The sequence below is a fragment of the Mobula hypostoma genome, chromosome 19 (assembly GCF_963921235.1).
Source record: "Mobula hypostoma chromosome 19, sMobHyp1.1, whole genome shotgun sequence".
NCBI lineage: Eukaryota > Metazoa > Chordata > Chondrichthyes > Myliobatiformes > Myliobatidae > Mobula > Mobula hypostoma.
Genome location: NC_086115.1, coordinates 45,427,355 through 45,446,703, shown reverse-complemented (window position 1 = coordinate 45,446,703; position 19,349 = coordinate 45,427,355). Strand labels below are relative to the sequence as shown.

Below are 19,349 nucleotides of genomic sequence, written 5' to 3'. Positions count from 1 at the left end.
TGGCTCATATTATAAAAGAAATCCAAGTACTTTGCATTTGTTAAGCAGTAAGCAAAAGAATCTGGAGAAATAAACTGAGGAATTACCTTTAAAGATAAGGTGCAAGTGAAATGATTTTGATTTCAGGGCAGAATTCCTGGGGGCAGACTTGCAATGATTATAAGCTTGGGTGCTACCAGGTAAAGGGGACTGCATAGGAATCCTAAATCAAGAGCCGAAGATTTGGACTGGCCTTAACAGCTGGAGACAATTATTCAGTAAGATGAATTGTGACTTTAGAGGGATTTAAAAATAAAGGTGACTATCAGTTCCCTGGGGCAGTGGAATTTGGCAAGGATTCGAGTGATAAGTGAGTTTGTGCAGGTGAGGATATTCCTTGCACAGTAATAGATTTGCTGAAGTTCTGTAAAGACTGAAATTGGAAAGATGGAAAAGGCATTGTTTATGAGTGTAGTCACCGAGGCCACGATGGTGTGGGTTAGAGTTGTGGCAGAAGTAGAGGTGTAGTCATGATTTCCTGAATTGCAAGACAGTCTGGCAGCTAACTCAGGTAAGAGGTTTGGCTCCAAGTTGAGATGGACACTGAGGTCAGGCAATGCCTATCACGGTCTGGGAACACAGCCAAAGAGGTTGATGAAGTAGGAGCTGGCAGGTGTTGAGAAAGAAGGCTTAGGCTTTGTCAGTATTGAACTGAGGGCAAGTTTTGAGTATAATCCATCGCTAACTGACAGGGTGTTTGATGTGGGGTCTGATTGTAAGCCAGAGAGGAGAAGGACAGGAGATGAGATGTATAAATGGGCACTGCCAGCCACCTAACTGGGCTAAAAAGTAAAGGAAAATGACTAATTCCATACCTTTGTGAGATGGCATTGCAAATGAAGATATGCTGTAGAGGTGGATGTTGGTGATAACAGATGTGTGATGGGCTTGTGGCTTGTATTTGAAGTCTGATGCATCTACGTTATATCTGTGGAAAGCGCAATAAAGCACATTTAACATTGCAATAATTCCAAAATGCTTCACAGAAAAATAGAGCCCAAACAAAAGCAGACTCAGTCAGATAAGGAGTGTATGTAGTTGATCAAAATATTAATTAAAAGAGTAGATTTTATGGAGCTTATTAAAAGAAGAAGGGAAGATCAGGGAAAGAAGCCTTGACTTTAAGGCTTGACTTTGCAGCAGGTGGGCATGTCACAGATTAAAGGTGTTTGAGTGGAAAAAATTCAAGGAGCATAGATATCCTGGAAAATTTTACAGATGGAGGAAGTTATTCACCCTTGGAGGTACGATGCAATAAAAAAAGGAACGAATTGGAAAATCATGGCATTGTTTCAACAGAAGTTCATATGAGTAACAAGGACAAGGGTGATTAGGTCCAGAAGCTCCAAAATGCCTTTTTTGTTATTCTCAGTAAGGACAGAGTGCTGGGCCAGAGTTGCATTGCTGTGGTTGAGCTTTAGAAGGTGGAAAAAGGTTTCAGCAGTTCATACGTCAAGACATTGTCAGAATTTGGAAAGATTACAGAGGTGAAAAGGGATCTTAATGAAGGTGTGACCCCATAGCTCAACCCTAGGTCATGCGTGTCTCCCAAGATTGCAAACAACTATGACACAAAAGGAGCAGAATTTGTTGTCAACTGAGTTGTATATTGTTTGTTTCTTTATGTTCCATCCATCCCTTTCTTCAAAATATTAAGGGCATCTTTCAGCTTCAGTGTGGGCTGTAAAGCCAGTACTTATCTAGAACACAGTTTGCCAAAAATTCCATTCCAATCCTATTATGAGCAGTCATCTATGAAGAATAGAGATTTAATCATTTTTGCTCCATTCTTTGTAGGTTCTTTGTGCTTGTCTGTTTTCATTGGGGGGGGGGAAGGAATGATTTAGACGATAGTGTGGCCTCATCTTATTCTTTTTTATTTTTTTTAATGATTTATATCTATTTGAATAATTTTCAAATATCTCTGACTGGCTGACACATTTCAAAACTATTTAAAGGCCTTTGATAGCCAGCAAACTAAAGGAGAGGGAAGAACACCTGTTTTTACATATTTTCCCACTATCCAGAGTCCAAACAGTTTTTTTCTCAGTGAAGCATGCACTTCTGTCAATTTTGTGTACTGAATATAGAGTTTACAATATGGTCTCCTTGACACTTGGCAACCTTCGAGACTCATCAAATTTGGTGACTTGCTTTCTCTATCTATATAAGAAGTAGCCATTTTCATTGTAAGACATCCATCTATGGTATTGACTCAGTGTGAACTGACCTGAAATGTCCTACAACCTATTACTCACAACACAAAGCAATACACACAAAATGCTGGAGGAGCTCAGTAGGCCAGGCAGCATTTATTAGATTAGGTTCAACTTTATTGTCATTGTGCCGAGTACAGATACAAAACCAATGAAATGCAATTAGCATCTGACCAGAAGTACAAAAAAGTAGGTGCTACAGCACACAAATATAAACGTACTGAGACAGTACAATATGGATGCAATACTGTTTAGCACTGTGATGTGAGGTTCAGCAGTGTCACAGTCACAGGGAAGAAGCTCTTCCTGAGCCTGCTGGTGCAGGACCGGAGGCTCCTGTAGCACCTACCGGATGGGAGAAGAGTGAAAAGTCCATGGTTAGGGTGAGATGCATCCTTGATACTGCTTCTCGCCCTGCCCAGGCAGAATTTATGGTAGATGTTCTCAATTGTGGGCGGTTGGGTGCCGATAATCTGCTGGGCAGTTTTCGCCACCTGCGAGAGTGTGTTGCGGTCCGATACGGGACAATTGCTGTACCACACTGAGATGCAATTGGTGATTATGTTCTCAATGGTACAGCGGTAAAAGTCTGTCAGTATCCTGGGACAGAGGTGAGCTTTCTTGATGCTCCGCAGGAAATAAAGGTGCTGTTCCGCCTTTTTGTTCAGGATGGAGGAGTTCAGGGACCAGGTGAGATCATCGGAAATGTGGACACCAAGGAATTTGAAGCTTGATACACACTCTGCTACAGCTCTGTTGATGTAAATGGGGACATGAGTGTGGCTTCAAGCATGCCTGAAGTCCACAGTAATCTCCTTGGTCTTCTGGGTGTTAAGGGCCAGGTTGTTATTGGCACACTACGCAGCCAGGTGCTGGACCTCGTCACCGTAGGCTGTCTTGTCATCCCCTCTGATCAGGCCAACCACTGTGGTGTCATTTGAGAACTTGATTATGGAGTTAGAACCATGTACTGGAACGCAGTCATAGGTGAAAAGGGAGTACAGAAGAGGGCTCAGCACACAGCCTTGAGGCACGCCGGTGTTTAGGGTGAGAGTGGAGGAGGAGAGGTTGTCTAACTTAACTGATTGGGGTCTGTTGGTCAGAAAGTCCAAGTTCCAATTGCAGAGGGATGAGCTGATACCAAGCTGGCGAAGTTTGGCGATCAGCTTGGAGGGGATCACAGTATTGAATGCCGAACTAAAGTCAATGAACAGCATTCTGATGTAAGAATTGGGGCTGTCCAGGTGGGTCAGGACAGATTGAAGTGCTGTGGAGATGGCGTCCTCTGTAGACCTGTTGGTGCGATAGGCAAATTGATGGGGGTCCATGGTAGTGGGCAGACAGGATTTCAGATGTGATAGAACCAGTCTCTCAAAGCACTTTGCAATGATGGGGGTGAGTGCAACTGGGCGGAAGTCATTCAGGCCCGTGGCAGTGGAATGCTTCGGCACTGGCACGATGGTGGCGATCTTGAAGCTTATGTGGACAACTGCCTGGGCCAGGGACAGATTAAAAATGTCTGTGAAGATCCCGGCCAACTGCCCTGCACAGACTCTGAGCACGTGGCCAGGTATTCCATCCGGATCAGCTGCCGTCCGTACATTCATCCTGCTCAGGGCGGCACAAACATCGGAGGTGGAAAGTGAGAGAGGCAGTTCACCAGGTGGGAGATCGGCTTTGAGGGTGACCTCCTTGTTCCCTCGGTCAAAGCGAGCGTAGAAGTAATTGAGCTCATCAGGGAGGGAAGCAGAGCTGGAAGGGGGCACAGTACTAGGTGGTTTGAAGTCTGTAATGACCTGTATGCCATGCCACATATGCCGGGGGTCTGAGGAGTTGAAATGCTCCTCGATCCTCTGTTTGTATGTGTGTTTAGTCTGAGAGATTCACCTCCTCAGGTTGGCCCTGGCTGAGCTGTAAGCCTCCCGGTCTCCAGACCTGAAGGCTGAACCTCTGGCTTTGAGCAGGAGGTGAACCTCTCTGTTCATCCAGGGTTTCTGATTGGGGAAAACTTTTATTTGTTTTTGTGATGTCACTCTATTTACACAATTGTTGATGTGCTCAAGGACAGAGTTGGTATATAAGTCAACGTTAATCTGAGAGTCTGTGGTTTATGGAAAAGCATAAACCATTTCATTTCAGGCCGACACCCTTCATTAGTCCTGATGAATGGTCTCAGCCCGAAACATCAAATGTTTATTCTTTTCTATAGATGCTGCCTGGCCTGCTGAGTTTCTCCAGCATTTTGTGTGTGTTGCTTTGGATTTCCAGCATCTGCAGATTTTCTCTTGTTTCTGATTCACGACACATAATACAGAGAACAACCATAATCTACCTCTGAGTGCCCTGTAATCCAAAATGAATTGGTCTTATTGTACCAGAGATATTCTCTTTGCTCCACCCATCCCTTTCTGTAATTGATAACTACAGTTTTTCCTTTCCCATTTCTGATAGAGTCTTGGCCCAAATTTCTGAATCAGAACCAGGTTTGATATCACCAGCATATGTCATGAAATTTGTTAACTTAGCAGTAGCAGTACAACACAATGCATGATAATATAGGGAATAAAATAAATAAATCAATTACAGGAATAAATAAATAAATAAATATATATATATATATATATATATATATATATACGCGCGTGTGCACACACACACACACACACACACTAAATAGTTAAATTAAAAATAGCGTAAAAACAGAAGTAATAAAGGTGAGGTGGTGTTCATGCGTTTTTGAACGTAGGAATCAAATGGCAGAGGGGAAGAAGCTGTCCCTGAATCGCTTCTGTACCTCCTTCCCGGTGGTAACAATCAGAAGCGGGCATGTCCTGGGTGATGGGTGTCCTTAATGATGGATGCCATCTTTCTAAGACATTGCTCCTTGAAGATGTCTTGGATACTATGAAGGCCAGTACCCAAGATGGAGCTGATTAACTTTACAACTTTCTGTAGCTTCTTTCGATCCTATGCAGTAGCTACCCACCACCCCCTCCCATACCAGACAGTGATGTGACCTGTCAGAATGCTCTTCACGCTATACGTGTAGAAGTTTTCGAGTGCCTTCGATAACAAGCCAAATCTCCTCAAACTCCTCATAAAATATAGCCACAGTCTTGCCTTCTTATAGCTGTATCAAAATGTTGGGACCAGGTTAGATCCTCAGAGATCTTGACCTTCAGGAACTTGAAATTGCTCACTCTCTGTACTTCTGAACACTCTATGAGAATTGGTTTGTGATCCCTCATCTTACCCTTTCTGAAGAACAATCAGCTCTTTGATCTTTCTGACGTTGAATGCGAGTTTGTTGCTGTGACACCACTCAACTAGCTGGTATATCTCGCTCCTGTAAGCCAGCTCGTCTCCATCTAAGATTCTGCCAACAATGGTTGTATCATCAGCAAATTCATAGATGGCATTTGAGCTGTGCCTAGCCACACAGTCATGGGATTAGAGAGAATAGAACAGTAAGCTATGCACACATCCCTGAAATGCACCAGTGCTGATTGTCAGCGAGGAAGAGAGGTTGTGGTCTTCTGGTTAGGAAGTCATGCATCCAATTGCAGAGACTCAGGTTCCTTAGCTTATCCTTTATACTTTATTGTCGCCAAACAATTGATACTAGAGCATACAATCATCACAGTGATATTTGATTATGCGCTTCTCACTCCCTGGAGTACAAATCGATAGTAAATATTAATCGATCAGGACCGTAGGAATGATGATGTTAAAAGCTGGGTTCTAGTGAACGGACATCAACCTCACTAGGTGTTTCTATTGTCCAGGCGATTTGATGGCATATGAAGAACCATTGAGATTGAGTCTGCTGTAGACTTATTGTGGCGATAGGCAAATTGCAGTGGGTCCAGGTCCTTGCTGAGGCAGGAGTTGATTCTGGCCATGATCAACCCTCAAAGCATTTCATCACCTTGGATATGAGTGCTACTGGATGATAGTCATTAAGGCTGCTCACACTACTCTTCTTGGGCACTGGTGTAATTCTTGCCCCTTTTGAAACAGGTGGGAACTTCTGACCATAGCAATGAGAGGTTGAAAATGTCCTTGAGTACATCTACCAGTTGATTGGCACAAGTTCTCAGAGCTGTACTAGGTACTCCATTGGGCATACCGCCTTGCGAGGATTCACCCTCCTGAAAGACAGCCTGACATCACGAGGGATCTTCATGGCTGTAGTTATATTCTCTCTTTCAAAGTGGGTATAAAATGCATTGAGCTCGTCTGGTAGTGAAGCATCGCTGCCATTCGTGCTATTGGGTTTCGCTTTGCAGGTGGTAATGTCCTGCAAACCCTGCCAGAGTTGACATACATCCAATGTTGCCTCCAACGTCACTCCAAATTGTTTTTTCACTCTTGAAATAGCCCTCCGCAAGTCATACCTGGCTTTCTTGTACAGCCTGGGTTGCCAGACATAAATGCCGCAGATCTAGCCCTCAGTAGACAACAAACCTCCTGGTTCATCCACTGCTTTTGTTTTGAGAATGTGCAGAACGTAGGCACACACTCATCCACACAGGTATTAATAAAGTCAGTAGAACTGTGGCATATTCATCCAGATTCGAAGATGAATCCCCGAATGCAGTCCAGTCCACCAATTCAAATTTCTAAGAACCTCAAGAGTGTTTCCAGCATTTATTATTTTGGGGTACTTTGGACCACTTGGAACCTGCTTCATCTCACCAGGTCCCAAGTGAGTCAGCCCACAAAGCCGTCTGAACCTGGAAAATAAATAGGCAGACATTGCTGGAAGCCAGTATGGATCTGGGATGCCCCAGCCCTATTAAGTCCAGAGCTCGGAAATGTTTGGTGACAGGTGCTATATTGACCATGGATATCAGTTGACAGCACCACCAACGTGGTGGATGGTATCTTTGTAAGTATATCCGGTGCAGTTGGAATTCCTGAAAGTTTTGTGGTGCATGTTTAATCCAGGCCTTCAGTGATATTCATGTGGAGTTTTTACATTTTTCTGTGAGTTAAATGGCCCACATGGGGAGGTGAGTGGTAGAATATGGGTGGAGGAAAGAGTGGAACTAATGAAAATGTAGACAAAATAAAAAACAATGTGGGATGAGATAGAGTAAAAAAAAAAGTGCTTGAAGGTTTAGGTCAGTCATTGCCTGGCCAAACAGTGTGGCTGCACTGGGTGAGAACTTACCTGCTTTGTACATTTCAGGCTCAACAAGCTTGCCCTCTTTTAAAGGGTGCAGTCACAGTGTTAACTCATGCAGAAGAAAAGCACTGTGGAAGCTGGAGGATGGAAATAAATCAGAGCTTGCCAGAAGTACTTGGCTGGTCAGGGGACATTTGTGGAAAGAGAAACAGAGTTAATGTTTCAGGTCAGTGACCTTTCATCAGAAGTGAGAAGAGGTTATTGACCTGAAACATTAAATCTGTTAACTAAAGCTGGTTACTTTCAGCTGGTGCATGGAAGATTTGAAGTGAATGTGTATTAATAGTGAAAAATGTGATTGGCGCACAAAACTCGTGCACTGTCAGCAGCAGAACATACCGATGTGATCGGGCCAAAACATTTTTAGTGTAGAAATGAATTTCTAGGCCATGGATGCTTCGAATGATCCACCAGAGAGACCATGAGTTATCATGTCTGTGCTGGTACTTTAGAATTGTAGCATTAATCTCACTTTTTTTCCTGCATTGCTCCACGCATTTCCTATTTGACTATTTATCTACTCTCCATTGGAAAGCAATGACTTAATTGCTTCCATCCACCCTTTCATGGTGCAGTATAGTTCATTACATTATCTTATTACAAATATAGGGCTTTCATAAGACTTTTTGAGGCCTCCGTCTGTCAGGGTCAACTATGGATGTTGCTTCTTAGCTGTCTAGATGTGCAAACTGGGGCAATATGATATGAAGGGCAAGCTGTTGCCCATGTAGCAAGCTCCTCCTCTCCATGGAGCCTTTTGCTGTTCCGAAGTTTGGTCAATTTAAACACCTACCCTGATGGACTGAAAAGACAGGGTGTTGGGATCTGGGCTGAGAGCCGATTTCCTTCGTTCTCCGCAATGGGCACTCCTCTCTCCATGGTGCTGAGGCCATGAAGATCGCCTCAGCTGTTGTGCTCAGTGCCTGCTAATATGATGAACTGATAAGTGAGGTTTTGGGCCTACTTCCGGGTTCGGATCTGAGGACTCAATTTTGGTTCGGAATGCTGTTGTTCACTTCAATTGTTTCCATGATTTGTGCCTTTTTTTCTCTTGTGCATTGAGTGTTGGTCTTCTGTTTTTATTTTTACTTTTTTTCTTTAACTAGGTTCTCTTCGGTTTCTTGCTTTGTGGCTACCTGTAAGCAAACAAATCTCAATTTGTGTAATTTATACATTCTTTGATAAGAAATGTACTTGAATCTTGAAACTATGCAACTGATGAACCCAAAGGAACAGCATAAGGGACTCCCTCCAATCCAGGCAACATCCTTGTAAATCTTCTCTTCTCTCTCTCTATAGGATTCACATCCTTCCTGTAGTGAAGTGACCAGAACAGAACACAGTACTCCAAGTGAGGTCTGACCAAGGTCTTGAACCATCTACAACCACCCTTTGCCTTCTGTGGACGCTAATTCTGGATCCACAAAGCAAGGTCTCCTTGGATCCTATGTGTCTTTACTTTCTGAAGGAGCCTGGCATGGGGAACCTTATCAAATGCCTTACTGAAATCCATATACACTGCATCCACTGTTCTACCTTCATCAATGTGTTACTTCCTCAAAGAATTCAATCGGGCTCATAAGGCATGACCTGCCCTTAACTGGTCTATAATTTCCTGGGTTATCTCTACTCTCTTTCTTGAACAAAGGACCAACATTTGCAACCCTCCAATCTTCTTTCTTAATGTCTATGTGCTCAAGCATTTCAGTCTGCTGTAAGTCATCCCTACAACTGCCAAGGTCTTTTTCCTTGGCGAATACTGAAGCATAGTATTCATTAGGTACCTCCAGTACATCCTCCAACTCTGTGTTCACATTTTCACTATCCACTACTGCTGATTGGTCCTATTCTCACACGGCTCATCCTCTTGCTCTTCACATACTTGTAAAATACCTTGGGGTTTTCCTTATTCCTGCTCACCAAGGCCTTCTCATGGCCCCTTCTGGCTCTCCTAATTCCATTCTTAAGCTCCTTCCTAGCAACTTTGTAATTTTCTAGAGCTCTAACAGTACCCAGTTTTTTGAATCTTTCGTAAGCTTTTCATTTCTTCTGAACTAGATTTTCTACCTACTTTGTACACCATGGTTCTTTAATTCTACCATCCTTTCCCTGCCTCCGTGGAACATACCTATGCAGAACTCCATGCAAATGTTCCCTGAGAACATCTCCCAATTTATGCTCCTAAGTTCCTGCCTAATAGCATCATATTTCCCCCTACCCCAATTAAATGTTTTCCCAAATTGTCTGCTCCTATCCCTCTCCAGCACAATGGTGAAGGAGATAGAGTTATGGTCACTACCTCCAAAATGCTCTCCCACCGAGAGATCTGTCACCTGGCCAGGTATTTTCCCAATACCAGGTCAAGTACAGCCTCTCCTCTTGTTGGCTTATCTACATATTGCTTCAGGAAACCTTCCTAAACACACCAAACAAACTCCACCCCATCTAAACCCCTTGCACTAGGGAGAATACCAATCAATATTAGGAAAGTTAGGAAAGTCCCATCACAACAACCCTATTATTGTTGCACCGTTCCAGAATCTGCCTCCCTAAATGCTCCTCGATATCCCTGTTACTACTTTATACTTTATACTTTATTGTCGCCAAACAATTGGTACTAGAACGTACAATCATCACAGTGATATTTGATTCTGCGCTTCCCATCCCTGGATTACAAATATTAAATATTAAAAATATTTAAAATAGTTAAAAATAGGAAATATTATAATTTTAAATTATAAATCATAAATAGGAAATAGAAAACTGGGAAGTAAGGTAGTACAAAAAAACTGAGAGGCAGGTCCAGATATTTGGAGGGTACAGCCCAGATCCGGGTCAGGATCCGTTCAGCAGTCTTATCACAGTTGAAAAGAAACTGTTCCCAAATCTAGCTGTACGAGTCTTCAAGCTCCTGAACCTTCTCCCGGAGGGAAGAGGGACAAAAAGTGTGTTGGCTGGATGGGTCATGTCCTTGATTATCTTGGCAGCACTGCTCCGACAGTGTGCGGTGTAAAGTGAGTCCACGGACGGAAGATTGGTTTGTGTGATGTGCTGCGCCATGTTCCCAATCTTCTGCAGCTTTTTTTCTGTCTTGGACAGGACAACTTCCGTACAGGTTGTGATGCACCCTAGAGGAATGCTTTCTACAGTGCATCTATAAAAATTAGTGAGAGTTTTAGGGGACAGGCCAACTTTCTTTGGTTTTCTCAGAAAGTAAAGGCGCTGGTGGGCCTTCTTGGCAGTGAACTCTGCTTGGTTGGACCAAGTCAGGTCATTTGTGATATTGACCCCGAGGAACTTAAAGCTTTTGACCTGTTCCACTTGCACACACCGATGCAAATTGGGTCGTGCGGTCTGCTACTCCTTCTGAAGTCAACAACCAGTTCCTTCGTCTTGCTGACGTTGAGGGATAGGTTATTGTCTTTGCACCATGCCACCAAGTTCTTAATTTCCTCTCTGTACTCAAACTCATCATTACCTGAGATACGACCTACAATTGTTGTGTCATCAGCAAACTTATATATTGAGTTTGATGGAAACTTGGCTACACAATCATGGGTGTACAGTGAGTACAGTAGGGGGCTGAGTACACAGCCTTGTGGGGCACCGGTGCTCAGGGTGATTGTAGAGGAGAGCTTGTCCCCTATTTTTACAGCCTGGGTCCTGTCTGTGAGGAAGTTGAAGATCCAGCTGCAGATCTGAGTTTAGAAATCAGTTTATTTGGAATGATGGTATTAAAGGCAGAGCTGTAGTCAATGAAAAGGAGCCTTATGTATGCGTCTTTATTCTCCATGTGTTCTAAGAAGGAATGTAGGGCCAGAGAGTTGGCATCTGCCGTTGACCTGTTGCTCTGGTAGGTGAATTGCAAAGCGTCGAGGTTGACCGGTAGGCTGTGGTTGATGTGTGCCATAATCAATCTCTCGAAGCACTTCATAGCAATTGAGGGTGTCTATAAAAAGCACCCAGTAGAGTTTACTCCTGAAGCCTTACCCATGAGTAGATATAACCACAAAGCAACGAGGTCTGAGAATAGAGTTTTCCTTATCCTCGCTGATGAGCCCCTTCTGCCCAAATCATAAGACTTTACATGGAGTATTTTGTACACTTTTGATCTTGTTACATGAAAAAGTGCAGTACTGTGCAAAAGTCTTAGGCACATATACATATAGCTAGGGTGCCTAAGACTTTTGCACAGTACAGTATTTGTCAGTGTGGAGCAGAGAGTGAGTTTGTAAATTCAGTTGGAGCAATGGGTGTTGAGAATGATGAGGTGAAGTGCCCCAGGAGGGGTATGCGACAGGTGGCAGAGAAGAAGTGCAGGGGTGGGGGTGGTGGTGGTGGTGCTGGCGCGGGTGCAGACATATCCAGCCCTGAGACACCGGGCATGGTTATTCCATTACAAATAATGGTTTATTGATCATTATAGAATGTCTCTCTGGTGCTTCCTGCTCCATCCCCCTCCCTTCTCATTTTCCCGACTATAATTCCCCTCTCCCTGCCCCCTTCCCACTATCTGTCCACAATAGAGACCCATATCAGAATTAAGTTTATCATTGCTCACATATGTCATGATTTTTTTTGTGGCAGCCATATAGTGCAATACATAAAATTACTGCAGTACTGTGCAAAAGTCTTAGGCACCTTAGCTATATATATATTGATAGATACTTTATTGATCCCAAAAGAAATTCAATGTCACATTTGTGACACACTGTGTCACACTGCACAGATATACAAGTATACAAATATTAGAAGAAATATAAAGAAAGAATAAAAAAATAAGTTACCTCAAACAGTGTCTAAGACTTGCACTGTACTACATGTACTTGCCTTAGGTGAAGAACAATTAAGTTCACTAGATTGGTTGATGGGATGGAGGATTTGCCTTATGAGGAATCATTGAGTAGGCTCAGTCTATATTCATCACTGAGCAGAAGAAAGAGATGTGATCACATTGAAACTTAAGCATTTCTTACTGAGCTCTAGTAGATGGATATAGGGAAAATATTTCCTCTAGTGGAGGAATCCTGTCTGAGAATAAGAGGTGAGCCAATTTGGAGTGAATTCAGGAGAAATTTCTTCATACAGAAGGCAGTGAACCTTTTGGAATTCTTTTTCCACAGGCTGTTGAGATTCTGATATAGAGTTCATTCAAAATGTGATCAATAGATTTCTGAAGTAGAAAATCAGTCCTGATCTTGATTAATGGCGGAGCAGAACCGAAGGGTCAAAGGGCATATTCCAACCCCTAATTCTTATGTTCTTATGCACATTAAGTGTTGACTTTTGCCCGTTGAAAACCTTCATGGTTTTGAACCCTTCCGTCAAATCTGCTCTAAAGAAGACAGCTCAGTTTCTCTAATCTCCCCACATTACCAAAGTATTCCATCCTAGTTATGATCATTGCAGATTTCTGCTGCACTTTCTCTAAACCCTTGACATTGAGTTTGTAGTGCGATGCCACACATTGGCCATAATTCACTGAATCAGAGTCGGGTTTATTATCACTAACATATATTGTGAAATTTGTTGTTTTGTGGGAGCAGGACAGTTCAATACATTAAATATACTATAAATTATAATAAGAAATATATACTGTATAAAAAAGATAAATAAGTAGTGCAAAGCGAGACCAAAGATAGTGAGGTAGTGTTTGTGGATTTATTACCCATTCAAAAAACCAATGGTAGAGGGAAAGAAGCTGTTCCTAAAACATTGAATGTGCATCTTCAGGCTCCTGTACTTCTCCTGTGATGGTAGTAATGAGAAGAGGGCATGTCTTGCGTGGTGGGGTCCGTACGGATGGATGCTGCCGTTTTGAAGATAGCCTTAATGGTGGGAAGGCTGTGATGGAGCTCGCTGAGTTTACAACCTGCTGCATCTTTCTCCGATCCTGCGCAGTGGCCCCTCCATACCCAGACAGTGATACAACCAGTTAGAATGCTCTCCATGCAGAACACTGACATTTACTTTAGAAAGATGTAGTATCACATCCTTGTCTTTGTACGATATTTTTTCATGTTTCAAAGCCAAGGGTCATTAATAACATTGTAGAAGCCTTTTCAACGTCTCTAGCCATTTTGACAACTTCTCCCCAAGTTTCTCCATCTGTTTACCTACTTTCTGGTTGTGTTTATTTTGTATTCTGCCACATTTCTTTTACTCCAGTCTCCTCTGGATTACATTTCATTAACAATGAGTCTACCATTCTCATCACTCTCTCTAAAACCTCCTCGTTGTTGACTACATTTGAGTTTTGACTTATCAACAAGCATTGAAACTATGCACTAATTCAGGTGACTGGTATCTGTCAAAACGAACAGTGGTCCCGATAACATTTCCCCAGGAATGCCACAATGCGCTTTTCTCTGTAGGAAAAACAAAAACCATTACTTGGAACTTTCTGCCTCTTAACTGGACTCTACAACCCCACAAACTTAAACTTTGTCGACTTGTCTGTATTTTGTCAAAACCCTTTTGAAATCCCATCTACACAATTTAGTTACAATATTTTAATCACCTCCCTCTGTTAACTCATTCCAGTTATACAAACATGCTTTACAAAGTTCAAAGAACGTATATGTCACCATGTACAACACTGTAGTTCGTTTTCTTGCGGACATACTCAATAAATCCAATAATGTTTATAGAATCAATGAAAGAATGCTTCAACAGGGCAGACAACCAGTGTGCAAAAGACTGCAAACTGTGCAAATACAAAAAGAAAGGAATAATAAATAAATGAATAAATAAACAAACACGCTATAAATATTGAGAACATGAGATGAGGAATCTTAAAAGTGAGTCCATACGTTGTAGGAACATGTCAGTGATGGGACAAGTGAAGATGAATGAAGTTATCCCCTTTTGTTCAAGAGCCTGTTTGTTGAGGGATAATAACTGTTCCTGAACAAGGTGGTGTGACTCCTGAAGATCCTTCTTCCTGATTGCAGCAGCGAGAAGGTAGTGTGACCTAGGTGATGGAGGTCCCTGTTGATGGATTCTGCTTTCCTACAACTACGCTCCATTTTGATGTGTTCAGTTTGGGGTTGGCTTTACCTGTGATAGACTGGCTGTACACACTACTTTTTGTAGGATTTTCCGTTCAAGGGCAATGGTGTTTCCACACCAAGCTATGATGCAGCCAGTCAATATACTCTCTACCACACATCGATAGAAGTTTGTCAAAGTTTTAGATGTCATGCTGAATCTTTGCAAATGCCTAAGAAGTACAGACCCGACCCACTGTGACTTTCCTCTGGTAGGTCAACCCCCTGACAGAATCGAAAGTGATACACCTGTTGTTGACGGGGATAGTCTCAGGGGTACTATGCACTGGCTTCTTCATCCCTTTCCTCATCCTGATTATCACCCAGTTTTCTGTGTCCTGCACCTCAGGTATAACTACTTCTCCATATGTCTTATTTATCACTGCTTCACCTCTCGAATGATCTGGAGTTCATCCATTTCCAGTTCCATCTCCTTAACACAGTTTGTTAGAAGTTGCAGCCGGATGCACTTCTCACAGTTGTAGTGATCAGGGATACTGGAGGTCTTCCTGCCTTCCCACAAACCAACCACGAGAGCAGCATTACACTATTCTGCCTGACATCTCTACTATCCTAGCTGAGCAGAAATAAAGAAGAGAAGGAAAAAGTGCTTTTCTTTCCTCGACATTCTCTGAGTAAAGCCTCTCTTCGCTGAAGCCTCTGTGACTCAGAAGGAAAGGGGAAGGAAAGGTACGCTGTGCTGACAGGCAAGACATTAGTTAGGGGAACGGACATGAGGTTCTGTGAATGAGCATGAAATTCTCAGATGGCATGTTACCTCCCGGGTGCAAGGGTCTGGGATATCTCGGATCGAGTCCTCAGCATTTTTATTTGTGAGGATGAGCAGCCAGAAGTCATGGTCTATGTAGGTAGCAATGACATGGGCAGAACAAGGATGAGGTTCTGCATAGGGAGTTCAAGGAGTTAGGTACTAAGTTAAAGGACAGGCAGGAAGGCAGAGGGGATGCCATTGCTCTATTGGTAAAAAATGAAATCAAATCATTAGAAAGAGGTGAGATAAGGTGGAAAGGTGTTGAATCATTGTGGATAGAGCTAACATACTGTAAGAGTAAAAAGACTCTGATGGGAGTTATATACAGACCCCCAAACATCAGTAAGGATATGGCCTACAAATTACAATGGGAAATACAAAATGCATGCCAAAAGGGCAATGTTACAGTAGTCACAGTGGATTTCATTATGCAGGTAGATTGGGACAATTGTGTTGGTACTGGATTCCAGGAGAGGGAATTTCCAGAGCGCCTGCAAGATGGCTTTTTAGAGCAGCTTGTAGTTGAGCCACTAGAGAATCAGCTATTCTGGATTGGGTGTTGTGCAATGAACCAGAATTGATTAGAGAACTTAAGGTAAAAGAACCCTTAGGAGAAAGTGATCAATCATGACATGATCAAATTCACCCTGAAATTTGAGAAGGAGAGGCTGAAGTCAGATGTATCAGTATTCCTATGGAATAAAGGGAATTACAGAGGCATGAGAGAGGAGTTGGCCAGAATTGATTGGAAAAGAACACTGGCAGAGATGACAGCAGAGCAGCAATGGTTAGAATTTCTGGAACCAATTTGGAAGGCACAGGACACATACGTCCCAAAGAGGAAAGAAGTACCCTAAAGGAAAGATGACATTACTGTGGTTGTTGAGAAGTCAAAGCCAACATAAAAGCCAAAGAATGGGTATATAACAGAGCAAAGACTAGTGGGAAGTTAGAGGATTGGGAAGCTTTTAAAAACCAACAGAAGGCATCTAAAATGTCATTAAGAAGGTAAAGGTACAGTCGACGTTTCAGGCCGAGACCCGTCGTGAGGGCTAACTGAAAGAAGAGTTAGTAAGAGATTTGAAAGTGGGAGCGGGAGGGAGAGATCTAAAATGATAGGAGAAGACAGGAGGGGGAGGGATGGATCCAAGAGCTGGACAGGTGATTGGCAAAGGGGATATGGGAGGATCATGGGACAGGAGGCCCAGGGAGAAGGAAAAGGGGAAGGGGGGAAAAGCCCAGAGGATGGGCAAGTCAGAGGGACAGAGGGAGAAAAAGGAGAGAGAGAAAGAATGTGTGTATATAAATAACGGATGGGGTACGAGGAGGAGGAGGGGCATTAGCGGAAGTTAGAGAAGTCAATGTTCATGCCATCAGGTTGGAGGCTACCCAGACGGAATATAAGGTGTTGTTCCTCCAACCTGAGTGTGGCTTCATCTTTACAGTAGAGGAGGCCATGGATAGACATATCAGAATGGGAATGGGACGTGGAATTAAAATGTGTGGCCATTGGGAGATCCTGCTTTTTCTGGCAATGTTCTCTGTTCTTGAGAACATTGACTTCTCTAACTTCCGCTAATGCCCCACCTCCCCCTTGTACCCCATCTGTTATTTATCGCTTGATGTTGTGTACTTGGATTTTCACAAAGCTTTTGACAAGTTGTCACACGTGAGGCTGCTTAACATGCTATAAGCCCATGGTATTACAGGAAAGATTCTAGCATGGATAAAGCAGTGGCTGATTGGCAGAAGGCAAAGAGTGAAAATGAAGGGAGCCTTTTCTGGCTGGCTGTCGGTGAGTAGTGGTGTTCCACAGGGGTCTGAGTAGGGACCGATTCTTTTCACCTTGTTTGTCAGTGATTTGGATGATGGAATTCATGGCTTTGTTGCAACGTTTGCAGACAATATGAAGATAGCTGGAGTGCTAGGTAGTTTTAAGGTAATAGGGAGGCAATAAGGACTTAGACAGATTAGGATAATGGGCAAAGAAGTGGCAAGTGGAATACAATGTTCAATAGAAGAAATGAAAGGATTGACTATTTTCTAAATAGAGAGTAAATACAAAAAACAGAAGTGCGAAGAGACTTGGGAATCCTTGTGTGTGATTCCCTAAAGGTTAATTTGCAGATCGAGTCTGTGGTGAGGAAGGCAAATGCAATGTATGCATTCATTTCCAGAGGACTAGAATATAAAAGCAAGGATGTAATGTTGAAACTTTATGAAGCATTGGTGAGGCCTCTTCAATGGAGTGTTGAGAGCAGGTTTGGCCCCCTTAACTTGGAAAGGAGGTGCTGAAACTGGAGAGGGTTCAAAGGGGGCTCACAATAATGAATCTGGGATTAAATCACTATCATGTGAAGAGCATTTGATGGCTCCGGGCCTGTGTTCAGTAGAATTCAGAAGAATGATTGTTGACCTTATTGAAACTTGTCAAATGGTGGAAGGCCTTGATAGAATGGATGTGGAGAATATGTTTCCTATAGTGGGAGAGTCTAAGGCCAGCGGATACATCCTCAGAATAGAGGGGTGTCCTTCTATAATTGAGTAGAAAAGGAATTTCTTTAGCCAGAGAGTGGTGAGTCTGTGGAATTCTTTGCCACAGACAGCTGTAGAGACAGTCTTGGAGTATATTTAAGGCAGAGGTTGATAGATTCTTGATTGGTCAGGGCATGAAGCGATAATGGGAGAAGGCAGGAGATTGGGGCACAGAGGAAAATCGGATCAGCCATGATGAAATGGCAGAGCAGAGCTGATGGCACAAATGGCCTAATTCTGCTCTTATATCTTACGGTCTTATGGTCTTTTAAAGAGAGTAGAGCAGGGACTAAGCAGATAGCCTTGTGGTGCACTTGTGCTGATGGAGATTGTGGAGGGCATGTTGTTGCCAATCTGAACTGACTGGTGTCTGCGAGTGAAGAAATCGATCCAATTGCTCAAGGAGGTATTGAGGACAAGGCTTTCAAGCTTATTGTTTAGTTTTGAGGGGATGATGGTATTGAATGCTGAGTTGTATTAGATAAAGAGCATTGTGATATATGCATTTTTGCTGTCCATATGTCCAGTATTCTATTGAGTACTGTGTATTGCCATTCATTTATCAGGCTGTAATTTTCAAGAAAAAATTCACTTAGTTTCCTGTTGCTGTGTTTAAAATCTTTCCACTCACATATGTAACACTGTCACAGTTCAAGGTGTTGTGGTTCAGAGTTCAATTCTGATGCATTCTGTAAGCGGTTTGTATGTTATCCCTGTGACCACGTGGATTTCCTCCCGGGGCTCAGGTTTTCTCCCACAGTCCAGACAAACCTGTTAGCAAGTTGATTGGTCATTGTAAATTGGCCAGCTCAGCTTGCTGCTCGCGAGGTTTGCTCATTTCTGCCCTGATCAGAGGTTGTGGCCTGCAACAAATGGGCTCCTGGGTTGGCTGCACCTGACTTCGGGGCTGTGGGCTCACTTCCGTGAACTTCAGTTCTAAATGTTATCTGCTTACTTTTATTGTTCGCATGATTTGTCTTACTTTCTGGACTTTGCATGTTTGACAGCCTTTTTTTTCAATGGGTTCTCTTGGATTTCTTGGTTTTGTGTCTGTAAGGGGACCAATCTTTTTTTTTTAAATTTTTTTTAAATTTTATTTTTATTTGGATAAAGAATTCACAATTATCATGTACTTTTTTCACACATATAACCTTTTCCATTTTTTTATATGTATAAAACTACAATTATTTATACATTCTTAAGTACACATTGAGATGATATAAAAGGAAAATAAACATTTAAATAGATAATTATGTACTGTGGTAAATCTAACCTATTAGGCTAAGTAAAGGGGGACCAATCTCAAGATTGTACATCGTATACATACTTTGATAATAAATGTACTTTGAACTTGTGTCCTGTGATTAGGCTAAGGTTAAATAAGCCAAGTGGCACTGCTCGCTGGCCCTGTGGGGCCTGTTCCACGCTGTATCTCTAAATAAAATAAATTATGCTGACTGACCTACACCTCCTGGCATTATTCTGCTCTTGACAGTAACACGAAGATTCAGATGAATCTGAAGGAGGAGTTGTAAAGGAAAATAAGT

At 42.6% G+C, this 19,349-nt stretch overlaps 1 protein-coding gene across 1 annotated transcript in view; it reads left to right on the top strand.

Annotated features, from left to right (window-relative positions):
- The window catches only part of mgmt (O-6-methylguanine-DNA methyltransferase), a 418,441-nt gene that overhangs the window by 180,891 nt on the left and 218,201 nt on the right, over positions 1-19,349 (top strand). The gene's annotated exons all lie outside the window — the stretch shown is intronic.